At 36.6% G+C, this 13,691-nt stretch overlaps 1 long non-coding RNA gene across 1 annotated transcript in view; it reads right to left on the bottom strand.

Annotated features, from left to right (window-relative positions):
- LOC140696831 (uncharacterized) overlaps window positions 1-13,691 on the bottom strand; it is a 333,792-nt gene that overhangs the window by 241,094 nt on the left and 79,007 nt on the right. The window contains exon 4 of the long non-coding RNA XR_012073378.1: window positions 8,432-8,606. This is a non-coding gene — a long non-coding RNA (uncharacterized lncRNA). The remainder of the gene's footprint in view (window positions 1-8,431; window positions 8,607-13,691) is intronic.

Here is a 13,691-nt window from a genome sequence, read left to right as displayed (position 1 = left end):
TTTCCAAGAGCAACCGCAGTTTCAAAAACATAAAATTCCTGTTCATTTTTAGTATTTGTTTTTCATTTGGGATTTAAGGGAAAAATGCATAAGCTCTCCTTTCCTAAAAAGGCTGCTGTTCCCATTATTACCACTGAGGATTTTTGCTTTGCCTGCAACTTCCCTAAGTGGTATCAATGGGGTTGACTCCTGACTTTTGCTCTGTCCCCAGGAAAAGCAATTCCAATAAATCCAATCAGACAATGGTTTGTTATCTCATCTTGGGGGCAGGTATGTATTTAATTGTGAAACAAATTTTCTTGCATAAATCTCCTTTGAGAAATGTTGAGATTTGTTTTCAGTTCCAGATCTATATTCTTCTTTCTTTAGCAATTTAGTATTTTTTTTAACTTTTCCAAATCTTTGGACTCTATCCTTTCTCTTTCATACAGCTTGATCTTTTCCTGACTTCCTAAAAAAGGGAAAAAGCCCTTGTTTGTCCCTTTTATCTTTAGTTGCAGGGAAGAAACAATAAGAACAAAATGAAAACACAGACATCTGGTTGACAGGAGAACTCCTCGCTGGCCTCGGTCTTACAGGAGTCGTTGGTCGCTCAGGTCCAGCCATTGGAGTAGTGTGGCTCTTGGCCTCAGCAAGCTGGGAACAGATCAGCAATGCCTGGCATTCCTGTTGATGTGTGTTCCGGGCAAGGGGAGATGGTTCTCATCTCTCCCACTAAAGAGCTGTGGAAGGACTCAGATGTTTACTCTGCCTTGGGTCTTTAAGGGATAGATCTTCTATCTTCCATACACACCTAAATGATGGGAAACTCAGTCTCCAACAGATTCTTTTCTCCTCCTCAGTCCTTTACTCTCCAGAATCAGGCCCAGGTGGTTGGGAAATCTTGCTCCTTCTGCTGAGACACCAGGAGACAAGAGTAAATATTGCTCTTTCTTCTCTCAAAATAGAGAATTTCATTGCCCCAGTACATAACTCTTGAATTCTCCTGGTCCCTACCTTCAAATGCCCCTCTGTTATTCTGGATTTGTAAGATACATACTTATTGGTTGTGGAATTGTAGAACTGGTTGTAGAAAAGTCTAGCGGGGACCTATAGAATGAGGCTAACAGAGGCACTCTGGCATATTTATTTCTACTCAGAAGTATGAGAGCAGAAATAAAGTCACATTCTTGACCAGGGCATCATGTTCACATGCTCAGTGAAAAATTCTCTGTCTCCATCATCCTCAAGATGGATAACTCAAGTCTGTGTCACACAGTCTCTTTTCTTAGCTTCGTCTTCTTTGCTAAGTGCTCTTTCTCCCCCTCCAATGGGGTGTTTCTTAAGGACTGTGCCTCAGATTTGTTCTCTTGCTGTCTCTCCTTGTGGAATCACTCATTCTTAGAATTTTCACAGACTACTTCATTTCACATGACTTTCTGTGTCTGTATCTCTCGCCTTGAATTCCAGCCCTATATTTCCAAATGACTTATAAGTATGTGGAGAGTGCATTGTCAATAGTAACTCAGCATTTCTAAGGTGGAACTCTTCAATTCTTCCCCATGTTGGCTTCCTCTGACACCTTTAATTTGTCAAGGGCACTATCACATTTTTATAAAGGCTTCCAGATTCAAAACTTTAGAAACATTTTAGTCTCTTTCCCTTAATTCTCACTTATCCTATTCATTAACTTAATCTTGTGTAACATTTCATTGTAGTCACTTTCATTCATGTTCTCACATTTATTTTTTAAATACATTTTCAAGATTTTTTCTTATTTTAAAAGCTATTTTTACATATGGTACAGGAAACAAAACTGAAAATTACATAAAAGCAGTAAGTATCTAGTGTGAGAAGATTTGCTCCTACAATTTCTTAAAATAAGGCTCTTTAGGTTATCTACTTTTTCCTGATTTTCATAGTTTGTGCTTTCTAAGATTTTGTCCAATTCATCTAAGTTGTCAAATGTACTGGTATAAACTACTTCATAATACTCTTATTATCCTTTTAATATCTTTAAAATCCATGGTAATTCCTTCTAACAGCTGGTATTTGTATCTTTTACCATTTTTTTCTTTGATCAATCTGACTAGAGCATTTATCAATTCCATTTACCTTTTCAGTGAATCAGCTCATTTCACAAATGAGCTATGATCAAAAGTTCTGTGACTATTAAAATGACTTTGAAGGAAAAGAACACATATTTTAAGTGAGGCTTTGTAATAAAATAAAAACAAATAAAAATCTCCTTTGCTGAAGAAATATGCCAAACCCACACACATATTTTTGTATACAAATGAGTTACTCACAATGGGAAATCTAACATCCTTCTCATATTAAATCAAAGACAGTATCAATGAAATTGTCACCTCTGTAGTTTCCTATACTTTACCAAAGATACCTGTTAATCATAGATCTGGGATAACAGGAGAGTAATTCAATATCACAACATCAAACTCAATTCTATTTTATATTTTAGGCTTTGGCTCTCAACTAATTTCATTTACAAATTGAATTTTTTCATCTTGAAATAAAATTGAAGCAAATATGAATTATGCAAATTATAGTCATACTGGTTAAATAATATGGCATTTAATATTTACCTATAGGATTAGTAAATATAAAAATGTAATTTTCAATTTGTGTAAGAATACAGCAAAGCTGGCATTCTTGTATATAATCAAGAAGAACATATCCACACAAAAACTACTAAAGCTGATAAAGAAATTAGGCAAGGTAGCAGGATACAAGATTAACATACAGAAATCAGTTGCATTTCTTTACACTAACAATGAAATAGCAGGAAAAGTAAAGAAACAATCTCTTTTAAAATTACATCAGGAAACAGCCTAAATGTCCACTGACAGATGACTTGATAAAGAAGATGTGGTATATTTATACAATAGAATACTATTCAGCCATAAAAAACTGACAACACAACACCATTTGCAGCAACACAGATGCCCCTGGAGACTGTCATTCTAAGTGAAGTAAGCCAGAAAGAGAAAGAAAAATACCATATGAGATCACTCATATGTGGAATCTAAAAAAAAAAAAAAAAAAAAGAACAAATACAAAACAGAAACAGGCTCATAGACACAAAATACAAACTTGTGGTTGCCAGAGGGACCGAGGAAGGAAGGGACAGACTGGGAGTTCAAAATATGTAGATACTGACAGGCACATATAGAACAGATAAACAAGATTTTACAGTATAGTACAGGGAAATATATACAAGATCTTGTGGTAACTCACAGCAAAAAAGTATGTGACAATGAATATACGTATGTTCATGTGTAACTGAAAAATTGTGCTCTACACCAGAAATTGTAAACTGACTATAACTCAGTAAAAAAATTAATTAAAAAAATAACATTACATCAGAAAAATAAAATACCTAGGAATAAACCTGACCAAGGAGGTGAAAGACTTACATACAGAGAACTACAAAACACTGATTAAGGAAATTAAAGATGATTTTAAGAAATGGAAAAATACTGCATGCTTTTGGATTGTAAGAATCAATACTGTTAAAATGACTATATTACCCAAAGCAATCTACAGATTTTGCAAACCCTATCAAATTACCCAATATATTTTTCACAGAACTAGAAAAAATATTCCTAAAATTTATATGGAATCACAAAAGACCCAGAATTGCCAAAGCAATACTGAAGAAAATAAATGAAGCTAGAAGAATAACTCTCCCAGACTTTAGACAATACTATAGAGCTACAGTAATTCAAGTAGCATGGTATTGGCATAAAAACAGACATATGGATCAATGGAACAAAACAGAGCCCAGAAATAAACCCACACACTTACAGTCAATTAATCTTCAACAAAGGAGGCAAGAATACACATTGGAGGAAAAACAGTCTCTTCAGCAAATAGTACTGGGAAAATTGGACAGCCACATGTAAATCAATGAAATTAGAATACTTCCTCACACAATGCACATACAAAAAAACCCTCAAAATGACTTAAAGAATTAAACGTAAGACAAAACATTATAAATCTTCTAGAAGAAAATGTAGGCAAAACATTTTCTGACATAAGATTCTGACATCTTATTAGCAATGTTCTCCTAGGTCAGTCTACCCAGGCAGAAAAAAAAAAAAGAAAGAAAAAAGAAAAAATAAACAAATGGGACCTATTTAAACTTATAAGCTTTTGCACAGCAAAGGAAACCATAAGCAAAACAAAAAGACAACCTACGGAATGGGATAAGTATTTGCAAATGATGCAACTGACAAGGTGTTAATTTCCAGAATATACAAACAGCTTACACAATTCAATAACAAAAAACCAAACAGCCCAATCCAAAAATGGGCAGAAGACCTAAAGAAGCAATTCTCTAATGATGACATACAGATAGCTAAGAGGCACATGAAAAATGCTCAATATCGCTTAATTATCAGAGAAATGCAAATCAAAACTACAATGAGGTATCACCTCACACCAGTCAGAATGGCCAGCATTAAGAAGTCCACAAACAATAACTGCTGGAGAAGGTGTAGAGAAAAGGGAACCCTCCTACACTGTTGGTGGGAATGTAGTTTGGTGCAGCCACTTTGGAAAACAGTATGGAGAGTCCTCAAAAAACTAAGACAGACTTACCATAAGATCCAGCCATCTCACTTCTGGGCATATATCTGGAGGGAACTCAAATTTGAAAAGATGCATGCACCCCAATGTTCACAGCAACATTATTGACAATAATCAAAATACAGAAACAACCTAAATGACCACTGACAGATGACTGGACAAAGAAGTTGTGGTATATTTATACAACAGAATACTACTCAGCCATAAAAAAGAATAAAATAATGCCATATGCAGCAACATGGATGGACATGGAGATCATCATTCTAAGTGAAGTAAGCCAGAAAGAGAAAAAAAAATACCATACGATATCACTTATATGTGGAATCTAAAAAAAAAAAAAAAAGAACTTATCTACAAAACAGAAATAGACTCATAGACATACAAAACAAACTCATAATTACCAGGGGGAAAAGGTGTGGGAAGAGATAAATTGGGAGTACAAGATTTGCAGATACTAACTACCATATATAAAACAGATAAACAACAAGATTCTACTGTATAGCACAAGGAGCTATATGCAATATCTGTGGGAGTCTATAATGAAAAAGAGTATGAAAAGGGATATATAGGTATATGAATGACTGAAACATTACGCCATACACTAGAAATGCAAATCAAAACTACAATGAGGTACGCAACGTTGTAAACTGACTATACTCCAATTTAAAAAAATTAACATACAGTGCTACAACCTCTTGGCAAGGAATTTCAAAATAGTTGTTAAAAACCTCCATATTTTTTTATACTTTCCAAAGCAATTCTCTCTTTCCTGGAAGTCATTCTGAGGAAAAGTTTAAATATGTGAACAAAAGCAAATATGTTCAGAAATGTTCATAAGTCAGCTACTTAACATTTTAAAAACCAGACATACTGTCTAATAATTGAACAAATTTAAGTACATTTTACTAGTGTCAAACTGTCATTTTTTACAAGTTAAAAAATTAAACGTCAGCAATTTCACATTGTTCAATCCAGTAGGAGAAACACACAGTGGAGTAGCATGTGGCCACTAAATATCATTCATAGACTTTTTTATAATGCATGTAAGTGCTTATACATTTGGTATATATATAGGGTTCAAAATCATATTTTCTAGATGCCTTCAAATACAACTGCATTCACATACACAAACACACACCCACCCCACCAAGATGATGCCTGGTTGTGTTTGGGTGGTGGGATGTTTATTCCTTTTTTATGTACAACAACAGGATGGAGTTACTTTTACAATCAAGAATGGGTTATATTAAACAGAAACAGAAACCACCATTTTCCCAAGTAAAGCAGAAGTACCTGTCTCATAATCTCCAGTCTCAAAGAACTTCCAAAGTTAACAAATTCTTGATTCTTTTAAAATCAACTGAAAGGAAAAAGAACTGCAACAAGTAGGATATATGAAGAAATTTACTAGTACGCCAGAAAGGAGGGGATTCACGGATTTCTAGTGATTAGAGGTGACAAACTCCCAAAAGAGTTCGACCTCTGTCTACGAGGTACTAACAGACATTAGATGAAGAACACCATCATGAATGCTGCAGACAGTCCTATGCATGCAAGCTGGGCAGGTTTGTGTTAGGGAACGATCTTCCTACAGTACTTTTTCTAGAAATGCTTATGAAATCAGTAAAGTATGTCTGGAGAGAAGGCTAGCTAAGGTTATTTCCCTCATTTGATAGTCAAAGTGAGATCACTGGAAAGCTAGTACCCAACTTTAACTGATAAGAAACATAAACGATAGTAAGAAAGGCTCACTAAATAAAAGTAGAGAAAGGACCTCCTTTACATGGGAAGTATCCCATTGCCGGCCTACTTTTGCTTTGTCCATTCTCTTCTCCCAAATGCTCTGAAGAGAATCAAGAACTACATCAACTATAGGTGACTTAAGCCCTTTCATTATGATATTTTCTTTTTCTACATTTCCTGGGTTCACTCAGGAAAGTCAAAGCCAGTTGTATATGGTGTTTTAACACTTGTGTGTTTATGGATCTAATGGCTATAATCACCATTCCAGTAAATGCCATTTAGGAATTGAGATGTGTTTCTAATAAAACACCATAAAAGATTTGAATTACTGAATTAAGATTTCTAAAACTTTTATTTAAACAAAGCTGCCAAAAAGATTTTTAAAACCCAATCTCTATATTTATTTTTGAGCTGGAAACTTAAATATTTTTGAATCCTAGAATGCTGGAAGTTTAGAAGAGATTCTAAATAACACTGAGTTAACAATATGAGAAAAAGCACTCATTTACTTCTCTTAGGGGAGGTGTGGAGTAGGGGCTACCATCACTGACTTTTTGGCACATTGAGAACTAATAGCAAGGTTTACTCCTTGAAAGGAGATTTTTAACACTGGTCAGACGTAGAGAAAAATAATATTTATTTTCAATTTACTTAGCTTAAGGTTTCTTTCCTTTTCTTTCAGCTTTCAAACACACCAGAACAATCTTCTCCTCCTGCAAAGGGGGTTGGAGTATGTAAGGACAAGGTGTTTGCACTGGACTTTAATATGGCTTTTTTGCTTAGCAGGTTATAAAGTTGTGCTAGTGAGTCGAAAGTTGTATGTGTAGTTTCCACATGGGGCTTCACCATTCTCCATTACTTGTCTTTGCAGAAGACACCCAAGGAAGTGGAAGTCACACAAAATTTGATTGGAGAAGAAAGTCTTAGAAGTCAAAATTAAAAGATGATATTGCCTTTGAGTACAACCTCATGGTAGGAAGACCTCTCTCTATAGGCCAAGGCCAGCACCATGGTGCCCGAAGAAGGTGCCAAGAGAGGAGATGAACCACTAAGGCAAGGGGAAGGGGCATACGGACTGCATGATTTTTGCCTAACGTCCTTCACTGTGGCTGGATTAGAACAAATCTATTCTAGTTACTAAGTAAACAACTCAGGGTGGCAGGGCAAGGGAATCAGCTTTGGATTCAGTATTTGTTACACAGCAAGAGTGTTGGGTGGGAAATCATAATATAGAGGTACCTAAGCTACTGCTACAGTTTTGAAAACACAGAGTATAGAATAAACCTTTGGGCTTATATTCACAGTATCAGAGGGTCTTCTTCATTTGGCTCTGGGTGTACAATACAAAGCAGCTGCAGCTGAATGTTCATGCATTCAGGCTGGAGGTACTCCAGTTCCCTTTTACTACACCCAGTCTATGAGGGCAGATTACGCATGTTTTAAATCTTGGTCAAGAGAGCACATTTTAAATAATATTAATTAAAATTAAAAACAAAAAAGGAAACATCCTCCCACTGCCATTTCACAATCTTGTTCAAGCATCTTAACAATTTTCATCTCATGAAGGTGGGAATGGGAATTACTGAGAGAGCGAAGAAGCAGCTACCTCCTGTGGGGCCTTTGCACCCATCTCTGCTGTCAGAGTCCATCTTCTTGGCTAGGGACCTGGATTCTGCTTAGTCCCCTGACTCCTGAATCATCTCCTAGTCTTCAAGCATGAGTTTCTGGTTCAGCAATGCTTTGTTCCCAAGTCTAATTCTGACTCTCATTATGATATGGCACTCTCATTTGAGTCCTGCCCTACCCAGACTTATACTTTCTGAGTGGGTCAACTGGACACTAAGCTTGCTCCTAACACATCACCAAACTTCCAACTAGATAGGAATGATTTGAGTCACCATGGCTCACTGGATATTTACTGGGCTATGCCAGGAAGACAAAGGCAGTAATGAAGTTGTGACGCCTACTAGTCAACAGTTATGTCAACAGAAATTAATGCCTCCTCCTACTGCCATTCATAATCCTCTTCAACCACTTAAACAGTCCCTCCACATCTCATGATAAAGTAAAAGAGTAAAACAAGAGAAAAAGAACAGTGTACCTGTCTGAAGAATCTTGCCTTCTATTCAGAGATATTCTCCTTCGATGTCTTTAATAATAATATTTTGGCCTGGTGGACTCTGGGCATCCTGTGACGTAAAGCACGAATTCGTGAATCAGAGGTGTATATGTGTTTCCTTGACACTGTGACATCAGAGAAACTGAATTTGCAGCACCTGTATCAATAGATCAGAAAAATACCAACAATCTTATGAATCTTACATATCACCTAGGTGAAAGCAAGGCATCATAAGTCACAAGGGTATGTAAGTTATCACTGGAAAGATAACTAATAGATAAGAAAATTAAGGATGATAAAAATATATATTCATCAAAGAGAGAGGTGTTATTAACCAAATCAAATTTGACTCTAACTACTGCCTATTCAAAAAAGAACTAGTCATGTGATTATTATACTTGCCCTCATCTCCCTATGAAATATTATATCTGTGAAGAGACAATAACAGCAGTGGTCAATTGAAAAGGAAGGATCTATCTATAATGTAGAAAAACAACTTAAATTTCATAGAAGGAATTTAAAAAAAAAGAGAGAGGAAAAGGTGCACATGACAATATAATTTTAATGAATTATTTTAAAACTGTTCCTGAGGTGTGGCCAAGACCCCATGCTCACCTCCTCCCACAGGCACAGCAAAGTTACAACTATCTACAGAACTATTATCTATAAGAATGACCTGTAGACTAGCAGAAAAGATTTTCCACAACTAAAGGTATTTAAAGAGGGAACCACAATGAGAAGGATGGGAGGGGTGGAGATAGTACAGTCAAGGCCCACAGCCCTAGGTGGGTGACCCACAAATGGGAGCTGCACAGGTTCTCCCCAAAGAGGTAAGGGTCTGAGTGCCACATCAGGCTCCCCAGCCCAGGAGTCCTCCGTGAGGAAGAAGAGCTCCCAGAATGTCTAACTCTGAAGGCCAGTGGGGCCTGCGTACAGCAGAGCTAGAGGGCGGTAGGAAATAGAGACTCCATTCTTAAAGGACAGGAGCAAAATCTCACATGCTCCAAGTCCCAGTGCAGAGGCAGTAATCTAAAAAGAGCCCAGGTCAGACCCATTTGCCGATCTTGGAGAACCTCCCACAGAGGCAGGAGGCAACTGGCGCACTCCCTGGGGACATAGACAGTTGGCAGCCAGTTTTGGGAGCTTGTTCTACCACAAGGACACTGGTGCTGGGAAGCACCATTTTGCACCCATTTGTCTAGCCTATTAGCACTGGGGCCTACCTGCCCACCAGTGGGCTGGCAACAGTCCTGAGACCCTCTGGGCCAGGCAGCCAGCTGCCCTGGGACACAGTCTCACCCACCCATGGGCCAGCAGCAGCTCCAGGACCTCCCAGGCTGCACAGCCAGCCATGCCAGACCTGGCTTCACTCACCAGGAGGACAGCAACCACTGCATAAAGCAGGGCTTGGCGACATGCCTACAGTATGTTGGCCTGCCACCAGAAAGGCCCATGCAACCCCTTAGGGGGCACCTCTAAAGCATATAGCTCCGGTGACAAGAGCGGAGTGTGCTGCTGAGACACATATGACATCTCCTACCTAAGGCCACTTTTTCAAGATTGGGAAACATAACCAACCTACCTAATACATAAAAAAAAAAACCCCAAAAAACACAGAGAATTAGGCAAAATGAAGAGAGAGAGGAATATATTCTAAATGGAGGAACAAGACAAAACCTCAGAAAAAGATCTAAACAAAGTGGAAGTAAGCAATCTACTTGATAAAGAATTCAAGATAAGGATCATAAAAATGCTCAACAAGCTTAGGGGAAGAATGGATGGACACAGAAGAACCAAAGAGAGCTGAAGGATACAATAACTGAAATAAAAAAATACACTAGAAAGAATCAACAGTAGATACAGAGGAACAGATGGATAAACAATCTGGAAGACAGAGTAGTGAAAGTCACTCATGCTGAACAGAAAAAAGAATTAAAAAAAGAGAATAGTTTAAGAGACCTCTGGATCAACATTCACAATATAGGGGTCCCAGAAAATGAATAGAGAGGGAAGGGGGTAGATACCCTACTTTAAGAATAATAGCAAAAAACTTTCCTAACCTCAGAAAGGAAATACAAATCCAGGTCCAAGAAGCATAGAGTCCCAAATGAGATGAACCCAAAGAGGTCCACGAGACACATTAAAATTAAAATGGTAAAAATGAAAGATAAAGAGAGAATCCTAAAAAGCAGCACGAGAAAAGCAACTAGTACATACAAGGGAACTTGTATAAGATTCTCAGCTGACTTTCTGCTGAAACTTAGCAGGCCAGAAAGAAGTGGCACAATATACTCAAAGTGATGAAAGGAAAAATAATCTGTAACCAAGAATCCTCTACCCAGCAAGCATATCATTCAGGTTTGAAAGAGAAGTAAAGAGTTTAACAGACAAGAAAAAGCTAAAAGACTTCAGCACCACTAAACCAGCATTCAAGAAATGTTAAAGTGGCTCCTCTAAGTGGAAAAGTAAAAACCACAACTAGAAATATGGAAAATTATGAAAGGAAAAATCCCATTGGTTAAGGCAAGCATACAGTAAAGGTAGTGTATGAATCACATATAAAGCTAGTAAGGTTAAAAGACAAAAGTAATAAAATCATTTATATCCATGAAAAGTGACTAAGGGATACAAAAACCAAAGAGATGTAAAATATGATGTAAAAGCATTAAGCATCAGGGAGTAGGGAGAATAAAATGGAGAATAAAATGCAGAGCTGTTAGTATGTATTTGTACTTAACAGATCATCAACTTAAGATAATCATAAACATATTTAAATACATATATATACATACTATTATATAAGAACTTAATGATAACCATAAACTAAAAACCTACAATAGATATACATACACAAAAAGAGAAAAAAATCCAAGTGTAACACTAGTCCTCAAATCACAAGGACAGCAAAAGAAGGAACAAAAAACCACAAAAATACCCAGAAAACAATTAACAAAATGGACATGAAGCTTACAGTAAACTGAAGGATATGTACCCAGGGTAATATATATTTACACATATATTTTCTGTGAATGTCTATTAAGTATGGTGTTTTCTGGAGAATATAAATTTTACCAAGAATTTGGAAAATTATCTCCAATTAGTTGGCACTAAGGAATTTAAGAATTGGGCTGGTAACTTAGCTATATATGATTTCAACCCTGGGACTCTATGATCTATGAAACCCTCTGAAAAACCAAAAGGTACCTTTAAGCTTCTATTTGTTTTGTAATTTTGAAAACACCATTTTAGGGCAAAAAATTTCTTGCTTCATTCTAGATAAGCAAATACCCTAATTAATAAAACGCCTTCTGACTATAGTATTTCTCGTCCTATTTATCTTCACCATTTTGAAAGAATGGAAGCCAGCATTTAAAGGCCAATGTAAACACCAGAAGTCAATGGAGTTATTCAGGAGAACTACTGGTCACTACTAAAGGTGCAGTATTTTTTAAAGATTTCACTTAGTCTGCCTGCTATAAACAATTTAAAGCTTTCTTATTCTTCTTTAAGTGGAGTCACAATTTATGACTGAACACCTTTTTTTTAAACCAAGATTACATCTAATTAATGGGCAGTTAATTCAAAATACAGCTCCACAGTATATTTATGAACCACTAGACAGGAATGATATTGTCTAGTTTAGGAAGAAAACATTTGTCTAGTCTTGAAAGATTTTCTTTCCCAATTATTTTATAGTTTGTCTTTTTTATTAAAAACAATTGAGACAGATTTAAGATTTCACTTTATTTTTGTGTATATTTTATACATAACATATATGCATAGATTCAATCCATTAAAAATGTTTGCTACATTATCTAACACTAATTATTAATACTGAAGTACAGAACTTAGATCTCCACAAAACCTAATGCATAAGCTTTTCCTAGGCTTAAACTGGTAAAATAAATGCAATCCCTATCAAATTACCCAGGACATATTTTGTAGAACTAGAACAAATCATAACAAAATTTATATGGAACCATCAAAGACCTAGAATTGCCAAAGCATTACTGAAGAGAAAGAAAGAGGCTGGAGGAATAACTCTCCCAGACTTCAGACAATACTATAGCACTACAGTCATCAAGACAGCATGGTATTGGGACAAAAACAGACATATGGACCAATGGAACAGAATAGAGAGCCCAGAAATGGACCCACAAACTTTTGGTCAACTCATCTTCGACAAAGGAGGCAAGAATATACAATGGAATAAAGACAGTCTCTTCAGCAAATGGTGTTGGGAAAACTGGACAACAGCATGTAAAGCAATGAAGCTAGAACACCCCCTTACACCATACACAAAAATAAACTCAAAATGGACCAAACACTTAAATATAAGACAAAATACAATAAATCTCCTAGAAGAAAATATAGGCAAAACATTATCTGACATACATCTCAAAAACGTTCTCCTAGAACAGTCTACTCAAGCAATAGAAATAAAAGCAAGAATAAACAAATGGGACCTAATGAAACTTACAAGCTTCTGCACAGCAAAGGAAACCATAAGTAAAACAAAAAGACAACCTACAGAATGGGAGAAAATTTTTGCAAATGAAACCGACAAACGCTTGATCTCCAGAATATAAGCAGCTCATACGATTTAATAAGAAACAACCAAACAACCCAATTCAAGAATGGGCAAAAGACCTAAACAAGCAATTCTCCAAGGAAGACATAGAAATGATCAATAGGCACATGAAAAAATGCTCAATATCACTCATTATCAGAGAAATACAAATCAAAACTACAATGCGGTATCACCTTACACCAGTCAGAATGGCCATCATTCAAAAGTCCACAAATGACAAATGCTGGAGAGGCTGTGGAGAAAGGGGAACCTTCCTACACTGCTGGTGGGAATGCAGTTTGGTGCAGCTACTGTGGGAAACAGTATGGAGATTCCTCAAAAGACTAGGAACAGACTTACCGTATGACCCAGGAATCCTGCTCCTGGGCATATATCCAGAAGGAACCCTACTTCAGGATGACACCTGCACCCCAATGTTCATAGCAGCACTATTTACAATAGTCAAGACATGGAGACAACCTAAATGTCCATCAACGGATGACTGGATAAAAAATAAGTGGTGTATTTATGCAATGGAATACTATTCAGCCATAAAAACCGACAACATAACACCACTTGCAGCAACATGGATGCTCCTGGAGAATGTCATTCTAAGTGAAGTAAGCCAGAAAGAGAAAGAAAAATACCATATGAGATTGCTCATATGTGGAA

This window comes from Vicugna pacos, chromosome 6 (assembly GCF_048564905.1).
Source record: "Vicugna pacos chromosome 6, VicPac4, whole genome shotgun sequence".
Taxonomy (NCBI): domain Eukaryota; kingdom Metazoa; phylum Chordata; class Mammalia; order Artiodactyla; family Camelidae; genus Vicugna; species Vicugna pacos.
The sequence above is the reverse complement of the archived record's forward strand: the minus strand, read 5'-3'. Positions and strand labels throughout refer to the sequence as shown.